This window comes from Hyla sarda, chromosome 7, assembly GCF_029499605.1.
Source record: "Hyla sarda isolate aHylSar1 chromosome 7, aHylSar1.hap1, whole genome shotgun sequence".
In the NCBI taxonomy this organism is placed as follows: domain Eukaryota; kingdom Metazoa; phylum Chordata; class Amphibia; order Anura; family Hylidae; genus Hyla; species Hyla sarda.
In genome coordinates, this window is record NC_079195.1 from 46,639,791 (window position 1) to 46,658,938 (window position 19,148).

The window sequence follows — 19,148 nt, forward strand, 5'->3', positions numbered from 1 at the left end:
GGAAGGATAGGGAGGTAGATGATAATATGCTTGAGATAGATAATAATGGATTGTCCACAAGCGGAAAGCTTCTGTAAACAGCGTTAACTTTTACTGAAGATTTTCTGTACACTTCAGTAACACAACAGTCTCTTATCATAACAACAGCTTCCTTTGGAGATTGACAATGGTTGGGACTTTAGCTTTAAGAGTCTTTTAGTCTATTGCGCTGTTCCACTGGATTTAGGGGAATTAGTTGTGGTCCAGTAGTCACACTAGCATTAGCAGGAATTGGATTAGAACTCACGATTTTGGTTCTGCTGAGGCCGTAGGTTTTCAGGCCTAGCGTGTCTTTGAAAGTTGCGTAGCACACTGTCCTGTTAGTCCGGCATCCAAGAGAGCGATAATTGGACGCAGCTCCCTTATATGGGCAGGGGCTGGACTAACGCTAATTGTTCCAAACGGATGTCAATCACCATTAAATAGATTTGTGGGTAACACGTGACCCAAGGACCTCCTAAGGTCCTGCAACATACCTTAGAGGTTACTAGCATGGTCACATGACCGAAGGTCCTGCGACGCTTAACAAGGTAAGTACTATACATTTCTATAGAATATAGCTATAATTATCAAATATATACATTTATTATTATTAAAGTTATACTTAAGGAGAGGCGACTAGGGGCTGTCCAATCTGAGGAACCCTACCTGAACATAGTTGCTGACTTTGGGGACCTCTACACTAGATACTGGATGCAATGCGGTACCGGGACACCACAAACCCCCTTACTTAAAATAAGTCGGACTCAACGTCAGTCCCCTAAGACAGAGGGACGGAGTGAAGGTCGGGTACAACCTATAAACCTACTTAACATTTTCTTTTGGTGTACACAAATTGGTTTGGGTAAACTCACGAACAGGGTTGGTTAGTTCATGAATTTAGTAACAGGATGATTTTAGTCAGATGAGATACATCCTACTTAGCATTTTTCTTTCTCTAGCTCACTAGACAATTGAAATCTCACTATACATTTTTACCATATTAGCTACCTGTTTAGTACACTGGAAGTATATTGGCTTGCCCGAGGCTTTCTACCAATAAGGGTGGCTACTAGGGTCTATTGGCTACACGCTCCTATCCCTAGAACACAACAGATAAACATTATGTAGGTTACCTTTAATTACGTGCATTACTTGTAAGCTCGCAAAAGTATCTACTGGCCAGGCAGAACATCTCGCACACGTATAAGAACAGAGAATTAGTGTACATGACAGTGGCAGGAATTGGAAAAAATGACATTAGCTACAATTCCCAAGGCATTTACTTTAGTGTGAGATAAGGTTTTGTTTGTTTGGTGTACTAAATTTAAGTGAGGTAAGTACACTTAAGTGATTGTTTTGTGAAGTACTATGTGTTTAATACTACGTGGAAGGTCAGTCTTGATACCTTAGGGGTAGTTTCCCTTGAGTGGACCTTTGAGAAGGTGTTAGTGATGGGTGACAAAATTGTTATTCCTCAGAGGAGCCGAGGAAGCCACCTACTAGCAACTACTCCAACACCTATTATTTAAATTTGTTATGTACATGTGTACAATAACCATTTACTTATTATTCTAGCACAAATATTTATTAAACACTCCAACAGGGTTCAGGTGCATTCACCTGATAAGTGCAACTTTCACGAAGAATATCACGTTACGATTGAGGTATATACATGTAAACGTGCGTGCAAAGATCAGCAGTCCACCTGCACTAAGAGTCTAAACTTTCACGGCTAGCACAGTTTACTTTATAACTTACTTTATAACTTGAACAGTCTTAGCATAGTCCCGCTAGGCACATTTCTTGAACTTGTTGCGAACAGTCTGTGAAGACAAAAACAAAACAATTTTCAAAGCAGAATAAATGTCAGCTTAGCGGAAATTCTGGCGACGTTGTCCTGCTTCTCGCCTAGAGCCTCTACCCCTCTCAAGATCACGAGCAGGCAAAGAGTTAATGTGGCTCTCCCACACCACATTAGTCAGGGTAGAGTGCAACACTGACAGATTGAGGTTAACAGTTGGTGCTGGTTGATTCGGCCCCACCTCCTCATCAGGCGTGGGCCGTAGCACATCTGTTGGAACCCACGGTCAAGGCCAAACCTCCTGGACAGGAGAAGGTCAGGGTGCTTTGCTGTAGACAGTTGCTGTTGCAGAGGCTCCTCCTCCTTGGGTACATTGGTGGAGGCATCAGGAGCAGGCCACTTCGGCCTCAGCTGGAAGGTGGCCGCTTCCCAATCATTTGAAGGAAAATACTTGAAGGGCAACTGGGTTGGAGCTGCTGGCCTGGTGACTGCGGTCGCCCACTTTCCTCGCAGGCCCCGGACGGGGGTGTATTCCACTATCTCACCAACCTCCAGGGAATGGAACTTCTTGTGTAGATATGACCTCTGTACAGCTCGCCGGTTTACGAGAATGGTATAGCCGGTGTGACAATCAATGAGGGTACCATAACCTCTGACCTTGTCGAACTTGGCCACTGTTGCTCTGCGACGTTCCAAGGGCTCCTCCCCTTCTCGGGGATGATCCCATCTGTGAATAAAGAGTGCCTCCATCTCCTTGGTGTTCTCCTGATAGCGGATCCTCTCCTCAAAAGGCAGATGTACATGCTTGGGGGCGTAAAGTTCTCTGTGACGGGCCTTTAATTTTTCCATCAGGTCGGCTATTTCCGCCTCCTGGTGGGCCCTTTCTTGTTGTGCCATAGGAACCGATGGTAGAGGTCTCCCAGGCAGGGGTTGAAGCACGTCATGCATATATTGTATAAAACCAGGTTCATCCCTAAAGACCCATTGGGGCAATTTTGGTGAGCATGGTCGTGCACTTGCAGGGCAGATAAGGGTATCTCTGGCTCAGGGCTGGTGGAGGAAGAGAAGGCAGCCTCAGATGGTGTACTTACTGAGGATTCCTCCGTCGGGATCTCAGCCCACAAACCCCAGGTGCGGTGGTGAGGGGACAATCTCACCAGTGAGAGAGTTCCAGGTGCCCCTGCGGTGTCCCCCGGAGGGGTATCCTGACAATCGTCGTCGTCATCGGGCAATGGGGGAAGATTGCAGGCCCCCTCTTCATCCAATGACAACCGCTGCAAACGGTCGGCAAGATCGTGGAACAGCTGGGCTGCGACCGCCGTAACTTTCCTTTGTTCCAGTGCCATCTTCGTGCGCATGCCACGTGGAACGCTGCTCTCCGCCATGTCTGTACCTTCCGGCTCTCCTTTGTGCAGACTGAAGAAGTCGCTGTGCAGGGTTCCCTTTATACTGGGCTTCGCCAAAATTGCTGCCGGCCGGAAGAACGTCATCGGTGCAGCCCCGACTTCCTGTTCCCCAGAAACAACAACCGCGTCTCTAAGTTCCCTTTCGGCTGCGATACACTCACTTGATAGCCACACCCAGGGGCGGGTTGTGGCGCAGCACGGGCCTTCTTCGCGCACTTTCCCGGCAGCGAGTTAACTCTTGCAATGCTGACCGGACCAGAGGACAGTAGCATACATTCGCATCTCACTTTACACATTTCTGCAGCAATAACATTTTTGTCTCCCCCCTTACTTTTCGCGTGTGCTCTCTGCACACAGCACCATACGCAATCTTCCGTACAGTTATATGGTGCTCCGTAACACATGGGGACAGTCTATTATACAGGGGGAGTACACTTTACTTGGTGGCAACAGCTGGAGGCACACACCCGTATCCTGTTCCTCAGACGCCAAAAAGCTATGTGGTAAGCTTGTGGGGGAAGTAGGGTATGGGGAGTGTAGCTGTGCGGGAATTATAGGGTGCTTGTTAACCCTTACTATTCGTGACACCAGGGTGGGGGCTCCTCAATAAAGCTTTTCCTAGGGAGGTAGATGATAATATGCTTGAGATAGATAATAATGGATTGTCCACAAGCGGAAAGCTTCTGTAAACAGCATTAACTTTTACTGAAGATTTTCTGTACACTTCTTTAACACAACAGTCTCTTATCATAACAACAGCTTCCTTTGGAGATTGGCAATGGTTGGGACTTTAGCTTTAAGAGTCTTTGAGGCTAAGTTTCCACTTGTTTTTTTTCTGGCAGTTTTTGGAAAACTGCCACTGCAGTTTTTGAGCCAAAGTCAGAAGTGGATCCATAAGGGAGGAGAAGTATAAGTTCTTCCTTTATATGTCCTATTCCTTTTGAATCCACTTCTGGCTTTGGCTCAAAAACTGCAGTGGCAGTTTTCCAAAAACTGCCAGAAAAAAAACCAAGTGGAAACTTAGCCTTAGTCTATTGCGCTGTTCCACTGGATTTATGGGGAATTAGTTGTGGTCCAGTAGTCACGCTAGTATTAGCAGGAATTAGATTAGAACTCACGATTTTGGTTCTGCTGAGGCAGTAGGTTTTGAGGCCTAGCGTGTCTTTGAAAGTTGCGTAGCACCGTCCTGTTAGTCCGGCATCCACGAGAGCAGCAACCCAAGAGAGCGATAATTGGACACAGCTCCCTTATATGGGCAGGGGCTGGACTAACGCTAATTGGTCCAAATGGATGTCAATGAGGGACATTTATCAATGTTTGCTTATGTATTCTTTTTTTTAGTAATTTTTTCTTTACCTTTTTTTTGCTTATGTGTGAATTATTTATCAACTGGTTTCAGCCTGTTGATAATTTTCTTTCACGTAAGCAATTTTTCCTTTTTTACTTTGGAAGTAGCTTTTTCTGCTCCATGTTTGAGCTGGAGTAAATTTAGTCAATTTTTAATGCTGTTGCGACTGTCGCAGTTAATAAATACCTGACTACCCGTAGTCCATTTTAAAATTATTACTACATAGTTAATTTTTGGAAAACTTGCTTTTCTCGCTTTCCAGTCAAAATGTCGCACGAAAAATCACGTAGTCGCAGTTGCGACAATTTTGCGACAATTATAGTAAAGAAAACCTGACTAAACCCGTTGATAAATGTCCATAAATATGTTTACACAGGGGAATGCCCGCACGGAAAACACTCCCCTGACAGCGGGCGCAAGGACCACTGGGAAATCTCATAGACAGCAATGCATTTCCGTGCAGAGTCAGCAGAAAGAATAGACATGTCTATTCTTTCTGCCGACACCGGAATTTTAATTTCTACGCCAGATGTTTCCAGCATGGAAATTCTGCTATGTGAACAGTGCAGAAGAATCCCATTGAAATGCTGCTGCTTCCATCGTGTGAACATAGCCTAAGTATTTACCACAGTGAGCCAAGGTGTAGCCTGTATTCTGAAGCAACGCCAAAACTGCTTTCAGTGTTTCCAAGGACTTGCTAAGTTACCCCTACACCTACTAAGGATGCTACTAAGGGGATTGATACCCACTTCTCATACTCTGAAGCCAAGTGTGATGGAGCACTAGTGCTTCTGTGTGTGGTTCAAGATTGTGGCTCAGGGTGGTTAGATGTATCACTTTGTGATGCCAGGGCACCATTAACCTACACGGTCGGTGGATAGAACAGCTTCTCCTGGTCCTGGTGCGGGATAAGAAATACACTGATGCCAAGTTACGGATAACTATCTGTTACAATCCTCACAGCGCAGATTAGAGTAGAGGAGATGCAGGGTAACCCTGTAGACTTGCTGTGACTTTTAGTATTTTACTTGGGACTTTAGACTTAATTCTGAGGCCTCCCATGCTGACTAGGGTTCTGATAGTGTTCAATTAATGCTACACCTCCAGGGGATGAACTAGCACTGTGTAACCTGTCGACTCACCGGGTATTATGCTTGCAATTAGGAATTTCTTAATCCTCCTGGGTGGGCAATACTTGCAGAAAGATGTGGTCACTTGCTCAAAGATTTATTTTAGGCTTCCCATAGATCACTTCACACTCCTGCTGTCTCTTCTCCACACTGCAGCTCACACTGAGCTCTGCACACAGACTCTCCAAACTCCTCACTCAACTCTACACAGAGTTAGACTGAATGGCTCCCCCCCCCCCCAAACTATATATGGCCTAGCTAGAAGGGCCTCCCAATGGGTGACCAGGGACACATGGGTACTCTGCATCATGCCTCCTTACAGATATCCTGTAATTTCTTAAAGACACAGTGCACCACAAAATAAATTAACAGGCATAGATTACAACAAATATTACAGCATCACCTGAGCAGCAGGGCCTATCGCAAGCTACCATGTTAGGAGTACAGTGATCCCTCAACTTACAATGGCCTCAACATACAATAGTTTCAACATACAATGGTCTTTTCTGGACCATTGTAACTTGAAACCAGACTCAACATACAATGCTATGGAATCTACGAAATGTGTCAATGGTTGAAAGAACCGACCAATCAGAATGGGCATTCACTGGTAAAACCCCTGTATTTCTAAAGTGCACTGACAGGCTGGCTGGTAGCGCCCCCTACAGTACAGGGAGGTACTACGTGTTCTGTACTACTTTTAACCTATGCCACGGTTAGCTGCTCCTTTTGAACCAAGTAAGGGCGGCTCCATTTTACTTTTTTAGGACACTGTGTGTACTGTACAGGACCTTGAAGAAGCTCCTGTTCTCTACATAGACCAGTGTTTCCCAACGAGGGTGCCTCCAGCTGTTGCAAAACTACAACTTCCAGCATGCCCGGACAGCCAAAGGCTGTCCGGGCATGCTGGGAGTTGTAGTTTTGCAAAAGCTGGAGCTACCATGGATGGGAAACACTGAATTAAACAGAGATTTACAGCTCCCAGCAGATCTTTCTTACTTTTGTATCTAAGGACTTGATTTATATATATTAGTTATCTACTTATTTTTGTTCAATTCTCACTTTTTCCTTTTTTTCAAAGGACATTTTGGTGGCTTCAGAACCAATTACCAGGTTCCCATAGATTTATGGTCTCAACATACGATGGTTTCAACATACAATGGTCGTCCTGGAACCAATTAATATTATAACTTGAGGGACCACTGTACTACTACTTGCAGCTAGCTCGACACGACCACTCCCATCCTCCCTCCATGTTCACCACAATGGGTCCTGCCATATGACATATGCCACCATAAATCTCACACCGTCAACATCTATACAGTAGTACTATGATGGATGTGGTACCATGTAGAACAGTGGTCTCCAAAGTGAGGCCCTCCAGATGTTGCAAAACTACAACCGGTGGCTGTCGGGGCATGCTAGGAATTGTAGTTTTGCAACATCTGGAGGAATTGTAGTTTTGAAACATCTGGAGGGCCTCACCTTGTAGACCACTGATGTAGAACGGCCACTTTGCCCTATGCACTAGATATGTGAGGATGTGTGTGATCACTAGGGCCCCATTTCTGGGACCCCCTCAATCATAACAATGTGGGCTTCCATGTCCTATATTTGAATGGACTGGTGATCATGTAAGTGAGTAGCCTCCTAGGACTGATGGAGATAGCTGAGTATATGGTTCAACTATCTCTGTCCATCGGATAAAGTTAAACAAAGCGGCAGCGCCTGTGCATGACTGCAGCTCCATTCAAAAGGGGAGCAGGGGACCCCCATTTTCGTGAACAGTGAAAGCAATAATGTTGTGGCCCCATGGATAAGCAAAAGATTGTCTTCACCAGGATGACCCCTGTAAATATGCCCTATAAGAGGAAGGTCCATAGAGGGGGTGTGGGGTGGGGGGTTCAGGACTGAGAGCAGTAGTCGCTTACAATTCCATAAAATATTGGCAAAAATACATCATAACCAAGCGGATTAACCCCATCATATAGCGTCTTCGAGCAGTTTTTTTTAACCTTCGGATGAGTCTGGAATTCCGGTACTTGAAGAGTCTTCCTAGGAAAGATGTAACTAAACCTGTAGGAGTAAGGGACAGACTTTCCCGCAGGATTAAGATTACAGGACTCGGAGTAATTTGGGGACAGGAAAACAAGCGCAATTCCCTGGTGTTCTGTTACCTAGCAACTTACTGGGATTTTTTTCTTTCCCTATTTCATCCAGCTGGAAAGTCTCGAAACAAGAACGTTCACAATGTGCACTCAGTCGTGTGCTGCCAGAAAGTTTGGAGATAACGGGGGAGATTTATCAAAACTTGTACAGAGGAAGGGTGGTGCAGTTGCCCATAGCAACCAATCAGATTGCTTTTTATATTTTTTACGGGACACTTTAAAAGTGAAATAAGCAATCTAATTGGTTGCTATGGGCAACTGCACCACTCTTCCTCTACACAAGTTTTGATAAATCTCCCCCATTGGTCAGATCAGTCTGCAGCGACCGCACAGGACAATGGGGGAGATTCATCAAAACCTGTCCAGAGGAAAAGTTGCCCAGTTGCCCATAGCAACCAATCAGATCGCTGCTTTCATTTCTAATAAGGCCTCTACAAAATTAACCTCTTCAGGACACAGGGCGTATGGATACGCCCTGCATTCCGATTCCTTAAGGACCGAGGGCGTATCCATACGCCCGTGGGAAATCCGGTCCCCACCGCTAGCCGGTTGGGGACTGGAGCCGGATGCCTGCTGAAATCATTCAATATGTATCTTACTGCATGATGTGATTTATTATTATTATAAACACATAAACACAACCAAATAAAAATCTGCACACTCCATTTATTTTATGGGACTGCAAAACCCATCCTTGTAATGACAACAGTCTGCCTCTAGAGGTCACTAGCTGGAGAGGACCCATCCACACATCCTACAAGCAATAGCAGACTGTGATACAGTTGCAAAATAAATACAGTATGTTACATATATATATATATATATATATATATATATATATATATATATATGAAACTTTGTTTCCATTTAGTGTGATAACAATAAATATGGCTTCATTTTGTTTTTAGAAATGTATCGAAGCACCCATCACTCCCTGTTTTTTATAGGGCAGTGTTTCCCAGCTTCTGCAAAACTACATCTCCAGCTGTTGCAAAACTACAACTCCCAGCATGCCCGGACAGCCCTTGGCTGTCCGGGCATGCTGAGTGTTGTAGTTTTGCAATAGCCGGAGGCACCCTGGTTGGAAAACACTAAGCTAGCTGGTTTATATTTATTTATTTTTAAATGTATTATTTATGAATCTAATATTTATCTAATATATTTCCATTATCTATCTATCTATCTATCTATCTATCTAACTATCATATCACTCTACATATCTTTCTATCTCATATCTATCTATATTTCTATCTCATATCTATCTATCTTATATCTATCTATCTATCTCATATCTATCTCCTATCTATCTATCTATCTATCTATCTCATATCTATCTATCTATCTCATATCTATCTTTCTCATATCTATCTATCTCCTATCTATCTATCTATCTATCTATCTATCTCATATCTATCTATCTATCTCATATCTATCTATCTATCTATCTCATATCTATCTATCTCATATCTATCTATCTATCTATCTATCTATCTCATATCTATCTATCTATCTCATATCTATCTATCTATCTATCTCATATCTATCTATCTATCTCATATCTATCTATCTTTCTAAATCCCAAATAAATTGCTCCAACGGCACTCCAAGTAGTTTTAAAGCAATAGCAGTGTTTATTGACCCATGGTCAGCAGTGGATGCGACGTTTCAGCTGCATCTTGCCGCCTTTTTCAAGCAATGAGATGCAGCTGAAACGTCGCATCCACTGCTGACCATGGGTCAATAAACACCTCTATTGCTTTAAAACTACTTGGAGTGCCGTTGGAGCAATTTATTTGGGATTTGGATGTCTATACCTGATCTGCGACTGGGACCAGGTTATTATCCACGGGCACCAACCACCTTTACTTATTGAAAAAGTTTGTGCTGCTTCCACCATTTGTTTACTATCTATCTATCTAGCTATCTCATATCTATCTATCAATCTCATATCTATCTATCTCATATCTATCTATCTCATATCTATCTATCTATCTCATATCTATCTATCTCATATCTATCTATCTCATATCTAGCTATCTCATATCTATCTATCTCATATCTATCTATCTCATATCTATCAATCTCATATCTATTTATCTCATATCTATCTATCAATCTCATATCTATCTATCTCATATCTATCTATCTCATATCTATCTATCTATCTATCTCATATCTATCTATCTCATATCTATCTATCTCATATCTAGCTATCTCATATCTATCTATCTCATATCTATCTATCTCATATCTATCAATCTCATATCTATCTATCTATCTCATATCTATCTATCTATCTCATATCTATCTATCTCATATCTATCTATCTTATATCTATCTATCTCATATCTATCTATCTATCTATATCTATCTCATATCTATCTATCTATCTATTTATCTATATCAATCTCATATCTGTCTATCTCATATCTATCTATCTAGCTATCTCATATCTATCTATCTATCAATCTCATATCTATCTATCAATCTCATATCTATCTATCTCATATCTATCTATCTCATATCTATCAATCTCATATCTATCTATCTATCTCATATCTATTTATCTATCTATCTATCTATCTCATATCTATATATATCAATTTCATATCTATCTATCTATCTATCTCATATCTATCTATCTATATCATATCTATCTATCTATCTATCTATCTAATATCTATACTTATCCCTTATCTATTATCCCTCTGTTTAAAGGGGTACTCCATGATTTTTTTTTATTTGACTATGCTTTAAAAATATCTAATATATTTCCATTATCTATCTATCTATCTATCTATCTATCTATCTATCTAGAACCAATGGTGGCAGCAGCACAACCTTTTCAGTAAGTAGAGGCGGTGGGTGCTCATGGATAGTAACCTAATCCCAGTCGCAGATCAGGTATAGACATCCGAACACCAAACAAATTGCTCCAACAGCACTCCAAGTAGATTAAAGCAAAAACAGTGTTTATTGACCCATGGTCAGCAGTGGATGCATCCACTGCTGACCATGGGTCAATAAACACCGTTTTTGCTTTAGTCTATTTGGAGTACTGTTGGAGCAATTTGTTTGGTATTCGGATATCTATCTATGGATCTCATATTTATATTTATTATCACTCTGTTTAAGGCAGGATAAGGATTTTTTTTTTATTTGACTATGCTACAGGGGCTGTGAAGTTAATGTAGTTCATAACATAGTGTCTGTACCTGTGTTTCATGGTGGTCTAGCAATTCTTCTGTGATTTTTGCCCCAAGGTTTATTTTTAACAGCATACAAAATGAGTGTCGTCTCAGATTTTCCCAGCTTGCAATGCAGCACGAGACATTACATCACCAGAGGGAGCCTGTCTTGCTTTAATGGGTGGCGCGACCGCTGGGTGGGAAGGAGATCATTCTGCAACTGATTGTATTTTTGCAACAGCTGGAGGCACCCTGGTTAGAAAACACTAGTATTTTGCTTAACCCCAGCCCAAATATACCTTAAGGTCCGGCCATTTTTTGAACATCTGACCACTGTCACTTCAAGCATTAATAACTCTGGGATGCTTTTACCTTTCATTCTGATTCCGAGATTGTTTTTTCGTGACATATTCTGCGTTATGTTAGTGGTAAAATTTTGTCGATACTTGCATCATTTCTTGGTGAAAAATTCCAAAATTTGATGAAAAAAATAGAAAATTTTGCATTTTTTTTTTTACTTTGAAGCTCTCTGCTTATAAGGAAAATGGATATTCCAAATAAATGTTATATTGATTCACATATACAATATGTCTACTTTATGTTTGCATCATAAAGTTGACATGTTTTTACTTTTGGAAGACACCAGAGGGCTTCAAAGTATAGCAGCAATTTTCCAATTTTTCACAAAATTTTCAAAATAGTAATTTTTCAGGGACCACTTCAGTTTTGAAGTGGATTTGAAGGGCCTTCATATTAGAAATACCCCATAAATGACCCCATTATAAAAACTGCACCCCCCCAAAGTATTCAAAATGACATTCAGTAAGTTTGTTAACCCTTTAGGTGTTTCACAGGAATAGCAGCAAAGTGAAGGAGAAAATTCAAAATCTTCATTTTTTACACTCGCATGTTCTTGTAGACCCGGTTTTTGAATTTTTACAAGGGGTAAAAGGAGAGAAATCTTCCTAAAATGTGTAACCAAATTTCTCTTGAGTAAGGAAATACCTCATATGTGTATGTCAAGTGTTCGGCGGGTGCACTAGAGGACTCAGAAGGGAAGGAGCGACAATGGGATTTTGGAGAGTGAATTTTGCTGAAATGGTTTTTGGGGGGCATGTCACATTTAGGAAGCCCCTATTGTGCCAGAACAGCAGAAAACCCCCACATGGCATACCATTTTGGAAACTACACCCCTCAAGGCACGTAACAAGGGGTCCAGTGAGCCTTAACACCCCACAGGTGTTTGACGACTTTTCGTTAAAGGCGGATGTGTAAATGAAAAAAAAAAATTTTCACTAAAGTGCAGAAATTGTAATCCCAACTCTTCTGAGTATATAAATACCCCATGTTAGGATGTAAAATGCTCTGCGAGCGAACTACAATGCTCAGAAGAGAAGGAGTCACATTTAGCTTTTGGAAAGCAAATTTTGCTGAAATGGTGTTTGGGGGGCATGTCGCATTTAGGAAGCACCTAGGGTGCCAGAACAGCAAAAAAAACAAAACATGTGGCATACTATTTTGGAAACTACACCCCTCAAGGAACGTAACAAGGGGTACAGTGAGCCTTAACACCTCACAGGTATTTCACGACTTTTTGTGAAAGTGTGATGTGTAAATGAAAAAAAATTTTTTTTCACAAAAATGCTGTGTTTTCCCCAAATTTTAAATTTTTACAAGGGGTAATAGGAGAAAATGACCACCAAAATTTGTAACCCCATTTCTTCTGAGTATGGAAATACCTAATGTGTGGACATAAAGGGCTGTGCTGGCGCACTACAGGGCTCAGAAGAGGAGGAGCGCCATTGAGCTTTTTGAAAGAGAATTTGTTTGGAATGGAAGTCGGGGCCATGTGCGTTTACAAAGCCCCCCGTGGTGCCAGAACAGTCGACCCCCCCCACATGTGACCCCATTTTGGAAACTACACCCCTCACAGAATTTAATAAGTGGTGCACTGAGCATTTACACCCCACTGGCGTTTGACAGGTCTTTGGAACAGTGGGCTGTGTAAATGAAAAATTTTATTTTTAATTTTCACGGATCACTGTTCGAAAAATCTGTCAGACACCTGTGGGGCGTAAATGCTCACTGTACCCCTTATTACATTATGTGAGGGGTGTATTTTCCAGAAGGGGTCACATGTGGGGGGGGTCCATTGTTCTGGATCTATGGGGGCTTTGTAAACACACGTAGCCTTCAATTCCGGACAAATTTTCTCTTCAAAATCCCAATGGCGCTCCTTCTCTTCTGAGCATTGTAGAGCACCCGCAGAGCACTTTACATCCACATATGGGGTATGTTCTTACTCATAAGAAATGAGGTTACAAATTTTGGGGGGCTTTTTTCCTATTTTCCCTTGTGAAAATGAAAAATTTAGGGTTACACCAGCATTTTAGCGAAAAAATGTTTTTTTCTCATTTTCCCATCCAACTATTTTGTCAAACACCTGTGGGGTGTTAAGGTGCACTATACCCCTTGTTACATTCCGTGAGGGGTGTAGTTTCCAAAATGGGGTCACATGTGGGTATTTATTTTTTTGTGTTTATGGCAGAACCGCTGTAAAATCCGCCACCCCTGTGCAAATCACCAATTTAGGCCTCAAATGTACGTAGTGCGCTCTCACTCCTGAGCCTTGTTGTGCGTCAGCAGAACATTTCACGCCCACATTTTGGGTATTTCCGTACTCAGGAGAAATTGCGTTACAAATTTTGGGGGTCTTTTTTTGCTTTTACTGCTTGTGAAAATAAAAAGTATGGAGCAACACCAGTATGTTAGTTTAAAAAAAAAAATTACACTATCAGGCTGGTGTAGACCCCAACTTTTCCTTTTCATAAGGGGTAAAATGAAAAAAAAAAGCCCCCCAAATTTGTAGTGCAATTTCTCCAGAGTACGGAAATATCCCATATGTGACCCTAAACTGTTTAGCTGTTGCTAAACTCCCAGCATACCTGGACAGTCACTGGCTGTCCAGAAGTGCTGTGGAAACACTGCCGTACGATAAGTTTTTCATTTTTATTGGGGGGTGGGGGGACAGTGTAAGGGGGTGTATATGTAGTGTTTTACTCTTTATTTTGTGTTAGTGTAGTGTAGTGTAGTGTTTTTAGGGTAAGTTCACACTGGCGGGCGTTTACAGTGAGTTTACCGCTAGGAGTTTGGGCTGCGGCGACAAATTTGCCGCAGCCCAAACTTGAAGCAGAAAACTAACTATAAACCTGACTGTGTGAATGTACCCTGTACATTCACATGGGGGGACAAACCTCCAGCTGTTTCAAAACTACAACTCCCAGCATGTACTGACAGACCGTGCATGCTTGGAGTTGTACTTTTGCAACAGCTGGAGGCACACTGGTTGGAAAACCTTCAGTTACCTAACTCAGTATTTTCCAACCAGTGTGCCTCCAGCTTTTGCAAAACTACAACTCCCAGCATGTATTGATCGCCGAAGGGCATGCTGGGAGATGTAGTTATGCAACAGCTGGAGGTACACAACTACAACTCCCAGGATGCCGAGATAGCTGTTTGCTGTTTCGGCATGCTGGGATTTGCAGTTTTGCAACATCTGGAGAGCTATAGTTTAGAGACCACTGCACAGTGATCTCCAAACTGTGGACCTCCAGATGTTGCAAAACTACAATTCCCAGTGTGCTCAGACAGCAAACTGCTATGTGGGCATTCTGGGAGTTGTAGTTTTGCAAGATCTGGAGGTTCACAGTTTGGAGATCACTGTGCAGTGGTCTCAAACTGTAGCTCTCCAGCTGTTGCAAAACTACAAATCCCAGCATGCCTAAATAGCTCTCTGGGCATGCTGGGAGTTGTAGTTTTGCAACATCTGGAGGACTACAGTTTAGAGACCATTCTATAGTGGTCTCAGACTGTAGCCCTCCAGATGTTGCTAAGCAACTCACCAGCTTCCGTAGGATCCACGGAGCTGCGTCGCCGTCCTCTTCTTCCGTCGATCGTCGCCCGCTGCCGTCGCCGATGTGTAAGTGGACTTCGGCGCCGGTCCTGTGTAATTTCCCCGTTCTGCCCCGCCTATTGTGGGTGGGCAGCACAGGGAAACCAAAAGTAAAGCCCCCCGCCCCCGATCTGCTATTGGTCATCGCGTCTTGATGACCAATAGCAGGGATAGGAGGGGTGGCACCCCTGCCACCTCACTCCTATCGCTTCAGGGCGATCGTGGGTGTCTTGGACACCCGCGATCCCCCTTCTATTCCGGGTCATCGGGTCACCATAGACCCGAATCGGCGCAAATCGCAAGTGTGAATTCACTTGCGATTTGCGCCGATCGCCGACATGGGGGGGTCTGATGATCGATATCAGCAGGCACCCCGGTCCGGTCCCCGTCCGGCATGTGGCAGGGACAGAAATTCCCACGGGCGTGTGGATACGTCCCTGGTCCTTAAGTGCCAGAAAGCCAGGGCGTATCCACACGCCCTAGGTCCTTAAGGGGTTAAAAGGCAGCTCAATTGTCTTTTAATGGGTGGGGTGGCTGCTGTTTGGGAGGGACACTTACAAACAAGGAATTTGGGTACTTGTAGGAAACAACCAGTTCACCAAAAGCTAGCCATAGCGTTATGGTAATCTCACCACACAGCCATTTAGCAAGGATCCTTCTTAAGCATGTCCATGGCGGAAATTCCGCTTGCTAAAATGCATAGTGTAGTGAATAGGTTTCCGTTCACAAATTCACACTTCGGAATTTGTGAATGGAAAATCCGCTTGGAAATTTCCGCCTGAAGAATGGCGTTGCTCTTTCTTCAGGCGGAAATCCGTGCAGAACACATTGCAGTCTATTGGAGACTGCAGTGTCGGCGCGGTCCTAGCACCGACGGATTCAGCCGGCGCTGGCCGCACTCAGAATCTCCGGGCGGAAATTTTCTGCCTGGAGATTCCGTAGTCTGAACCTAGCCTTAAAGAAGAAGTTACAGGTCTGTGAGATCCAGAAATCTCTTTGTTTGTAGGTGACCAAATACTTATTTCCCCCCCATAATTTGAAAATAAATTCTTTAAAAATCAGACAAAGTGATTTTATGGATTTTTTTCTCATTATGTCTCTCATAGTACAGATATACCTATGATGGAAATTACAGGCCTCTCTCATCTTTTTAAGTGGGAGAACTTGCACAATTGGTGGCTGACTAAATACTTTTTTGCCCCACTGTATATATATATATATATATATATATATATATATACATAAAGGAAAAAACTGATTTATCAACACTCTCCATCAGTAAAACCGTCCTTGTCGCCCATAGAACATCTCAACTTTCATATCCTAATCTGCTTTGGAACTATGAAAGCCTTGCTGAGATTGGTTGCCGGGGGCGACTGTTTGTCTTGTTAGACGATTTTGATAAATCTGCCCCATTACGTTCAATGAATAATTTTCTTTATTATTAAGAACTTATGAATTCATATACATAGACACGAGAAGCCTCGAGCACAATACTGCTGTACTGCACGTCCGATCGGCCATGTAGAACCTAGGTCTGCACACTGTAAACCTCCAGCCGTTGGCTGTCCGGGCATGCTGGAGGTTTTAGTTATGCAGCAGCTGCAGGTGCACAGTTTGGAGACCACTGATGAAGATACATGTGACATCTGGCTATAGATTTTTTATACTGTTACACTATTTTAGCACTTTCTTTTTATTTTTTATTCTTGCTTCAGTAAGGTTGCTGGTTTTCTCGTTGCTTGCCTATATGTGTGGCATAGGCGAGTCTATTCTTTCTTTCTGGCCACCATCTTCAAACTATTTTATTGTTTAAACATTGGTTGTTTATTTAATAAAAAATGATTGTACTGTAGTAGTAGTACTTTTGTCTACCTGTGCATTTTCTTGGGTGTTTATGCTTGGTTGGGCATGATCTATCATCTGTCTCATATTTGTGTATTATCTATACTATTTCTATTTATCTTTCTGCCTATCATCTATCTATCTATCTATCTATCTATCTAATCTATCTCATATCTATCTATCTCACTATCTATCTATCTATCTATCTCTCTATATATCTAATCTATCTATCTATCTCTATCTATCTAATCTATTTCATATCTATCTATCTAATCTATCTCACTATCTATCTATCTAATCTATTTCATATCTATCTATCTATCTAATCTATCTCATATCTATCTATCTCACTATCTATCTATCTAATCTATTTCATATCTATCTATCTCTTATCTATCTATCTATCTATCTATCTATCATCTGTCTCATATTTGTGTAATATCTATACTATTTCTATTTATCTTTCTGCCTATCATCTATCTATCTATCTATCTATCTATCTAATCTATCTCATATCTATCTATCTCACTATCTATCTATCTATCTCTCTGTATATCTAATCTATCTATCTATCTCTCTATCTATCTAATCTATTTCATATCTATCTATCTATCTATCTATCTAATCTATTTCATATCTATCTATCTATCTATCTATCTAATCTATCTCATATCTATCTATCTCACTATCTATCTATCTATCTATCTAATCTATTTCATATCTATCTATCTCTTATCTATCTATATATCTATCTATCATCTGTCTCATATTTGTGTATTATCTATACTATTTCTATTTATCTTTCTGCCTACCATCTATCTATCTATCTATCTAATCTATCTCATATCTATCTATCTATCTAATCTATTTCATATATATCTATCTTACTATCTATCTATCTAATCTATCTCATATCTATCTCATATCTATCTATCTATCTATTTATCTATCTATCTCATATATATCTATCTCATATCTATCTCATATATATCTCATATCTATCTATCTATCTATCTATCTCATATCTATCTATCTCATATCTATCTATCTATCTATCTATCTCATATCTATATATCTCATATCTATCTATCTATTTATCTATCTATCTCATATCTATCTCATATCTATCTATCTCATATCTATATATCTATCTCATATCTATCTATCTATCTATCTATCTATCTCATATCTATCTATCTATCTATCTATCTCATATCTATCTATCTATCTCATATCTATCTATCTCATATCTATCTATCTCATATCTATCTATCTATCTATCTATCTCATATCTATTTCATATCTTTCTATCTATCTATCTCATATCTATCTATCCAGACCAAAGAACAGCAAAACCAATCCCACGTATGTAAATCTGGTGCACGCCATCATATGGCTCCTGGTCAGGGATACCAAGACTTCAATCCAAATAGAAAGGATCGCAGCACACAAGGTTCCATCAAAGTAAAGTATGCTTATTGCATCCTCAGCAGAACAAAGGGCCACGTTTCTGCGGTCTCTCACCACCTTTATCAAACATATGTAAGTATGGTGGTGAGAGACCGCAGAAACGTGGCACTTTGTTATGCTGAGGATGCAATAAGCATACTTTACTTTGATGGAACCTTGTGTGCTGCGATCCTTTCTATTTGGATATCTATCTATAATTTATCTATCACATACTGTATCTATCTATGTATTTTTCTATCTATTGTTACTATTATCTATTTATTTACCCATCTATGTCTTATATTTCCATTATCTATTTATCTATCCAGCTATCTATCAATCAATATATCTATCTATATCATATCTCTCATCTATCTCAAATATATCTATGTATAATCTATCTATATTTCATATATTTCTATTATCTACCTCATATCTATCATCTATCTGTCTCATATCTATCTACAGTCATGTTGGCACCCCGGAAATTTCTCACAGAAAAGGATTGCAGTAACACATGTTTTGCTATACACATGTTTATTCCCTTTTTGTGTATTGGAACTAAACCAAAAAAGGGAGGAAAAAATGCAAATTGGACATAATGTCACCAAACGCCAAAAATGGGCTGGACAAAATTATTGGCACCCTTAACTTAATATTTGTTTGTACACCCTTTGGAAATCAGTTGCTTCCTATAACCATCAATAAGCTTCTTACACCTCTCAGCCGGAATGTTGGACCACTCTTCCCTTGCAAACTGCTCCAGGTCTCTCTTATTGGAAGGCGCCTTTTCCCAACAACAATTCTAAGATCTCTCCACAGGTGATCAATGGGATTTAG